This window comes from Limulus polyphemus, unplaced genomic scaffold (assembly GCF_000517525.1).
Source record: "Limulus polyphemus unplaced genomic scaffold, Limulus_polyphemus-2.1.2 Scaffold2320, whole genome shotgun sequence".
Taxonomy (NCBI): Eukaryota; Metazoa; Arthropoda; class Merostomata; order Xiphosura; family Limulidae; genus Limulus; species Limulus polyphemus.
The window spans coordinates 78064-87261 of NW_013667930.1; the positions used below are offsets into that span (position 1 = coordinate 78064).

The following is a 9198-nucleotide window of genomic DNA, read 5'->3' on the forward strand; positions in this document are numbered from 1 at the left end:
CCCCCCCCAGTGCCACAGCGGTATGTCTGCGGACTTACAACATTAGAATCAGGGTTTCGATACCCGTGGTGAGCAGAGCACAGATAGCCCATTGTGTAGCTTTGTGCTTAGTTACAAACAAACAAATCTTCGAGAAAAATTGCTCCAAGGTATGAAAAAAAGAAGAAAAAACGGGATTGTTAATAACGAACATAATGTATGTGTAAATGACAATCGATAACCATTAAAGATGTATTTTGTTAATAACGAACATAATGTATGTGTAAATGAAAATTGATAACCATTAAAGATGTATTTTGTTAATAACGAACATAATGTATGTGTAAATGAAAATTGATAACCATTAAAGATGTATTTTGTTAATAACGAACATAATGTATGTGTAAATGAAAATTGATAACCATTAATATTATATAGGGAAAAATTATAAATTATTTTTGGGTTAAGAACGATATAGTTTTTGAATATTAAAAAAGTAATCTATGAATATTATACACTTTAGAAATTGTTTGTTTGTTTTGTAATTTCGCGCAAAGCTACACGAGGGCTATCTGCGCTAGCCGTCCCTAATTTAGCAGTGTAAGACTAGAGAGAAGGCAGCTAGTCATCACCACCCACCGCCAACTCTTGGGCTACTCTTTTACCAACGAATAGTGGGATTGACCGTCACATTATAACGTCCCCACAGCTGAAAGGGCGAGCATGTTTGGTGGGATACGGATTCGAACCCGCGACCCTCAGATTGCGAGTCGAGGTTCCTTTCGATCCACGACAGTTTGTTTGCTTGTTTAACTTCGTCCCTAATTTTAAAGTATCAGACTAGATGGAAAGCAGCTAAATAACACCATCAATCGCCAACTCTTAGGCTACGCTTTATCAACGAAGAGTGGGATTGCCCGTCACATAATAACGCCCCCGAGACTGAAAGGGTGAGCATGCTCGAAGACGGGTTTCGATCCCGTGATCCGCTGCGAATTGAGTGCCAATAGCCCCGATAAACTAGAAAGAAAGCAAGCTACTCAACACCACCTTCCTCATTCCACCTTAATCCAATCTAGTTCTGGGGTCGGCCGCTGGGGTATTTTGTAATTAACCAAAAAGATTTACACTCGAGTGGCTGGCCCTGGCAGTAACCCTAAAGGACGATGTTCGAGGACGGAGATTCGAACCCCCGACCAGCAGATTGCGTGTCGAGCCCCCTAGAAGCTAGGCCATGCTAGTCAAAACCACCCACCGACAACTCTTGTGCTACTCTTTACCAACAAATAGTGGAACTTACCATCATATTATAACGTCCCATGAGCTAGAAGTTCAACATAATTAATCATGCATTGTATTATTACGGACTTGTTAATTACGACAACAATAGTTATCGTGGTACGAAAATGATTTAAACTACAGCACCTTCAAATAAGAGATCAGAGAAATTAGGTCCAGTTTAACGAGTGAGATGTCGGAAGGTGATTTGCGTCGCATTATCGTATCACTCATGATCAGACTTTAATGAAATTCCCGAGCCTTTAAGATAAAGAATCCATGTTAACTTCTACTAGGCAGTTGTGTGTGTGGAATAGGCTTTTGACTATAAAGTATACTAACATTATGTTTAAGCTAATTTAGACAGCCAGTTTCCTTGTCATTGAGTTTTTGCAATATACATATAAATGCATAATTAATACCCACCATTTATTGTTAATAAATACATCAGTTATGTATTTATTATTTATATTTTATTTATTATGTGTTAATTTTACTGATAAAGTAAGTTTTACAGTAAGTTTTCCGACAAGGAAATTCAATTTCATTATTTTGCTACATCATGTTACGCCCCCTAGTGGCTCAACGGTAAATATGTGGGCTTACAACGCTAAAAATTGAGTTTCGATACGCGTGGTGGCCACAGCATAGATAGCTTATTGTGTAGCTTTATGCGTAACTACAAACAAACGAAAGCTTATGATCATTTGTTGGTGTTAAAACAATACTTTTAAATGTGGAAAAGCGTCAGTAGAAGTGTTCATTAATATGTACTCTTAACCAACCGAGTCATGTTAACAGAAAGTAATTCCAGTCCCCATGAAGGAGATAAATCTAATTTGACGGAATTACTTAATTAACTCGGAGGCCTATATGTTAAGCGTTTGGATCGTGAAAGAATGATTTGTATATAAGGACAAAAGAAGATATAATAATAGATAAATACACGATACCGCGTAAAGTAACGTAAATTTGCACTAACAAAAGTTGGACAAAAAGATGACGTGTGAAAGTATCGAAACTTGGATCCACAGAAATTTTGTTGTTCTTCAGTAACAATGAACCTAAACTTTATTTTAACATCGATACAAGTCTCTGATGGCTCTTAAAGCTTCATTAATCATGTATATAATTTAATGGAAGTCATTGTCACGTGAGGAGAAGTGCTGAGTTTGCTGTCCAGTAGTTAAACGAGGACGTTAGAACGCCGAAACAGAAGTTAACTGATTGAAGTAAATATCAGAGTAAAAGATGTGACAGAAAGATTGGTTTGTTTTGAATTTTGCGCAAAGCTACCCGAGGACTATCTGCGCTAGCCGTCCCTAATTTAGCAGTGAAAGACTAGAGGGAAGGCAGCTAGTCATCACCACCTACCGCCAACTTTTGGGCTACTCTTTTACCAACGAATAGTGGGATTGACCGTCATATTATAATGCTCCCACGGCTGAAAGGGCGAGCATGTTTGATGGGACGATGATTCGAACCCGCGACCCTCAGATTGGCCATGGTAACAGAAAGAAGCGCAGTCAGAAAACACGTTGGGAGAGAGTACAAATCGGAAGGTCTAAGGTTCGAGCTCACGATTTGCATCGGAGCGTACTCCGCTCTTTTATCTTTTGCACTCAATTCCCAATATTCAGTTTAAAATAACCATGTAGGTGGTGTGTGCTGCCGACGGGTTACTCTCCCCCTGGTTTATGAATTCTGCTATGATACATAATAAGGTAAACAGCCTTATTAATCGCAAAACTTCAAAACATGTTATCAAATCTTTTTCGACAATACATATGCTAATCGGATATATCGCGAAAAGTCTTAAACTTATTTTTCCATGATAAACAGTTTTAGCATCATTATTCCAGCCACACATCTGGTAAATACTTAAAATTTCTTTCTTTCAAACAAATTAGAGAGAAACAAATCAAGAAATGGAAAACAAAAAATCAATTCAAAACGAAAAGGACCCAAAAGACTCCACAACTTCTAAGAGTGATTCTTTTCATCTCTAAACCAATGAAAAACAAACGTTTATAAGTTGAAAGAAGGTCAACCTAAAGGGTTTTAGATACGATTACTATTATTTTTGGGTAATCACACGAATGGATCTGTGATATCTAGTTTGTCATGAAGACCCTGTTACAGTGAAGGTTTAACATGGAAAACTTCCTACTTACTACGAGCCTGTGTCGATATCTCTCGCAGAAGCTTGTGAAAGTCTTTTTCTTCTGGTATTGTTTCATCAAAGGCCTCGTGGAAGGATTGTCGTCCTAAGGCAGTGAAGACAGCTCCTAAAGTGAAGAAACAGTTGGAATGGCCAAGTGACTGATCTCGGAAGTCGTGGAACAGCAAGGCAACCGTTGTCCAGTGAAACTTCCGCAACAGCTTCAGGAACAGTTGACCAATCTGGGAATAAGATCCGTTCATACGGGTCATGAGCCGATAATGAGGTGTTTTGGCATCAAAGTTGTTGTTCTGTCCTCCTACAGTCAACAATGGAATGTTCCATGCAGCTGAATACCGAGCCACTGGAGCCAAGACGTATGGGCAGAGGGGACCAAGAAAGACATCAGCCACACCAGAAACGTAATAGTCAAAAGCGATAAGAGGACCAGTAGTGGACGAGCATTGTGTGTCTTTGTATATGGTTTGAATTAGACGGCCCCCAAGATTCTCGTACAGACCTTTCTTCTTCAAGGTTTGGATCGCATACAAAACACCCGGGACTACTTTATGTAACGAATAAGGTAATGTGTCATTATTTGGAGCCAGCATTACAATATTCACAGTAGATGTAGTCTTGCGTCGTTGGAGAATGGTTTCTTGTCGTATTTCTGAGGCATTTCGGTTTGGAAGAATTGAGAGTTCTCGCTCGATACAACTTCTTGAAGAAACTTCTAATAAAATTAAGACAATGTAATATATGAGGTTAGACAGGAAGAAGGTAATAGAACACTTCATAGTTACGGAAGTTTCAATAACAGAATTCCATAGAAATTAATATTTCTCTCAAAATCTTTTCTCTTCTACGTATTTAATGTTGGTTTTCTTCTTCTGTAACTATAGGTAGAGAAACTTTTTCAATGCCTCGCCTCTTCTTTACAAAATCCAAATTTGGACAACTTCTAAGAAATATTTCAAGATATTTAAAACTTATGGTAATTTATTTTCACATATTTCGAATTCTGTATTGAAACTGATGCCTTTCCAGTCATGTGACAAATCTTTAACGATTTTTTTTTCGTTATAACAGTTATTTTCAAAGCTCGGGTTCACTTCTGGAGTTTCCACTTCGTAGCTCAGTGACTTGCACACACATTGTTACTTAATGTATTTCTAGTTCCTACATCTAACGAGAAAAGAAGGACCTCGAAGTGAATCTACTTTACCGATCTTATCACTACAAGTGCAAGAAGCTCGTGTGGTGTTTATCCTATGCAGCATTACATGAAACTACACGCGGAGAAGCTCGAAGTGTGCGTCATTCAATTCGTCACAAGCCACGCCTACATTTTTAGGAAATAAAGTGATTGATGTTGCTCGATTATGACGAGATAAAAATGTCGGAACATATCATATTGGCTCTTCAGTTATTTTTAACCTATTCACGTATTCTTCATGTTGTCTTTTAAACTCGATAGGATTAAATATATTAGAAATAATTTTTTAACGTCCTAAACCGTTAAAGGATATTAATTTGAAAAAAGATCAAAAGGCAGAAAACGTGATTTAGAACTGTTTTTGTTTTTCACTTGAACGATTGAAACTGTGTCTAATAAGTACACCTAGTTTGGCGCAGGTCACTTTATCATCAAAACCCTGTCTCTACAGTTTGATTAATTACGAATTGCATACACTCAAAGAGATTAAGTTGTTGTAGTTCTTTAAGGAAAAAGCTACACAATGGTATATCTGCACTCTGTCCACCGCAAGGATTTGAACTCCGGATTTTAGTGCTGTGAATTCAGAAACCTTCCGCGAACACACCGGAAGACTAAGTTATAGTGGGATTGTGTTGGACTCCAACAGAAATGTCAGATTTTAAGTAGTTACTTTTCTATTAACTGTACACCATTTTTTTTTGTACTTTTTGTTTTGTTTTTTTACATTTCGTTTCAGGCTAAAACTCTATGACTGGATATTTAGAACTCATTTAAAAATCCTTTATGTATGACTACTTATATTGAACTGTTTATTTGTTTATTTTAGTACAGATCCGCGGAATGGGGCTATCTGCATTGCGTCCACCGTAGAGATCAAATTCCGAATTTGCTTTATAATCCCTCAAACTTACCGAAGAGCCACCAGAGGGCTATCCACATTGCTGCTGAAGCTCAGAGATGATGATTAATGACTGAAGTTTTCTTTGTAGAGCTTTCCATATTGTATAGCCCCCAGTGGCACAGCTGTATGTCTGCGGACTTACAACGCTAGAATCCAGGTTTCGATACCAGTGGTGGGCAGAGCACAGATAGCCCATTGTGTAGCTTTGTGCTTAATTACAAACAACAACCATATTGTTCTGAATTTATTTGTAAAGTACAGGATGTCCCAGAAGTCTGGATCCATAGGGGAAAATATGAATTATATTCTTAAAGTTAAGTGGGTCGCGGGTTCGAATCCCTGTCACACCAAACATGCTCGCCCTTTCAGCCGTGGGGGCGTTATAATGTGACGGTCAATCCCACTATTCGTTGGTAAAAGAGTAGCCCAAGAGTTGGCGGTGGGTGGTGATGACTAGCTGCCATATGTATGTATGGTTTTTAATGGCATGCAGCTTGTATAATAAATAAATTAAGAATACATTGTGTATTTTTTCCCGATGAGTCCAGACTTCTGGGACACCCTGTACACGAGGCTTTCAAGAAATGGAACATATAAAGTTAAAACATGAAAGATTTCTTATGAAATAAATAACGACAGCTGAGTTACTGGAAAATGTGAATATAGAGTTGAATATTCTTAACGTTACTCTGTAGTGCACTAATGTGTACATAAAGTTTAAAAGGATTAACAAGTACGTACTTAAATGAACGCATGATTGATTCCTTTAACGATGCTAAGCCTATCTATATTGGTATTTTCACTTACACAGCGTTTTAAGTGCACGTAGGCTAAATGACCACGTCAAATCGTCCATAATATTGAACTACTGGTCAGAGAGAAGACAGCTAGTCAACAGTATCCACCGCTACAATGACTTCGTGTCCAGTTTTCAACAGGAGAACTATTATTTTTATAAAGCTCAGCGGCAAGCCTGAAATGCCTATAACGCTAAAAACAATGTTTCGATACTCGTGGTGGTCACAGCATAGATAACCCTTCGTGTAGCTTTGCGTTTAGCTACAAATAAACAAAATATAAAGTACCCGCACCTGAAAATGTGAATCATGTCCAGTGCATTGTGGCGCCTACCTTGGATCTTTTGAAATGACCGATACACAGAATATTGACAGTTCAAACCCAATGTTATTCTCATAGGTCTTTCATTTTGAAGAAGCAACAAGGGATTTAATTTGTATTCTGATGATCCTACCCCCCCTAAAAAAAGCATTTGCACACATTCAATTTGGATTAATAAAACTATAATATAAACTATCAAATAGTTCCTATTAATTAAACTTTTTATTCTGTTTATTTCATCCATTTGTTCAACAATATTTCTGACACTCAGGCCGATTTAATTCATCATCAATTCGAATACCAAAACACTTTGTTGTTGAATATATTTCAAGCATTATTCCATTCACAAATATTATTAGAGTTTTTATTTTCATTTTTTTTTAAGTATAGATTTAGTTGTTTAAAGATCTACAAACAAATCACTATCACTAAGCCGATGATTAAATCTGTCTAATAACTAATTAACCATTCAAATAAATACGTTAAGTTCTTATTACGAGCTAAAATTGTAGCATCAACTGCATATAAAATCTGCTTTGTATCAAATAATAAACCTAATATATCATTAACATATGATAAAAACAACATAACAGATCCCTTAGTAACACTTTTTGTATTTACTAATTCATCAGAATATTTGTTATTGATATTAGCTGTTGAAATCCAGTTTTTTAAATAACACTCTAGCCAACTATATATTTTACCCATTTTTAACAGTAACTTATGATTTACACAATCAAATGCTTTAGATAAATCGAACAACACTGCTATGAAAAATCCAAGTTTTTTAAAAAAAACTTATCTATAACAATTTTGGATAAAACTTGAATAGCTTATTCAGTAGATTTGCCCTTACAAATTCCGTACCAATACTCAGACAATAAATTAAATCTTATTAACAAAACCTAAAAGTCTGGCGTGAATTGACTTTTTTTAATGTTTTTGAAAATATACTCAATATGGATATTAGTACATAATTTCTAATTTGTCTTTTATTTCCCCTCCTAAATGCTCGTATTATATTTTATATTTTTCATATAACTCACTGACAGTATAATACAGTGATAATAGGTTTTCTTCATATTTTTAACATAGGCTGATAATTCATTTATAAAGTATGTTTAATTACCATATCATTTAGCTTTAAAAGTTAATTTATTTTTAATATAATTGTTTATCCAAGCTTTGTTTTTGTCAATTATAATATCTTTTTTTTTGTATTTAATATATCTTGCTACTATAGACAAAGAGCTATTGTAATAACTTCAGAAAATATTCATAAGCTTAATTTACGTCAAGTATACAACAAAAAGTATCCCTTAATTACAGACAATTTATTGTGTAATTTATTTATATTTATATAATTGGCTTTTCTATAAGTTATTCGTTTCCCTTCTCAGATATTAAAAAAATAAATTAAATAGAAATTAGGATAATTATCCATAACTCCTCCATTTTTAACCATTTTAAAATCAAATACGGCATAATCAACTACTGTTAAGCCTTTTTTCTGTTGTTATTGTTGGCAACTTATAACGGGTTATAATTTTACTTTGATTACAATAAACTGAATTATACAGATCACTTGCATGCTTTTCCTGATCTTCTAAAAGACTAATATTAAAATATTCTACTATAATAAATGATGTTTGTTTCTTATTTAGCATAATTAATGTATTTTCTAAACCTTCCATAAATATTTTAAACCGCATCTATGTGGTCTGTAGACACAGACTAAATTAAAATCGTAAATTCAGTTTCATCATTTAAAATCCATAAACTGTGATGCGTACCAAATAAAATATTGTCTTTAATTTAAGGTAGAAATGCCTGTACTTTTTCTATCTTGCTTATTTAAAAAACATGCAGAATAATCCTAACTCTTACACATTATATCACCACATGCGAGTCAAAAAGTAAAATAAAATTTTATATTCTGTAATTCTTGTAAAATTTTCATTCGTATTCGTTCTCAAACTTCTTGCATTCTTATAATATACTGGCAAACCAGTAAAAATTACCAATTTTATTTACAGTTTCATCAATTTCTATATAATTACCCGTATTATCAAACTCAAAATGGTTGAAACTACTTAGATTATTGACTATAACCAAAAATAAAATATTACATTACAACGTTTTGAGGTTATATTCATTTCTAAAATGGCCCGGCATGGCCAGGTGGATAAGGCGTTACCTCCTGATAATTATCGTAAACGTTTTTGTTCGTTGAGCCACACTAGTTTCAAATCTTATTTATTCCGTTACGAATTTGATGTTGAAACGTTTCCAAAAATAAAGACATTTAAAAGACATTCTTAAAACACTTTCGCGGGAAATTCTACGACTTGTAAACGTTTCATGAAATATTTAGTTGTAAATAAGATTAAAAAATTGACTCACATAAAAACCATTTTCTACATTTCTATATTATATGTGAACAGATTAAGCGTACATGTTTAACATGACAGCAAATGTACAACGTTTCGACAAGGTTTTGTCATCATCAGGTACAAGCCGTCTCCAGCCATTATTAGTCTC

The 9198-nt window shown here is 34.9% G+C and overlaps 1 pseudogene; it reads right to left on the bottom strand.

Annotated features, from left to right (window-relative positions):
- LOC106466610 overlaps positions 1-4215 on the bottom strand; it is a 79488-nt pseudogene extending 75273 nt beyond the window's left edge.
- Positions 4216-9198: the final 4983 nt, after the last annotated feature.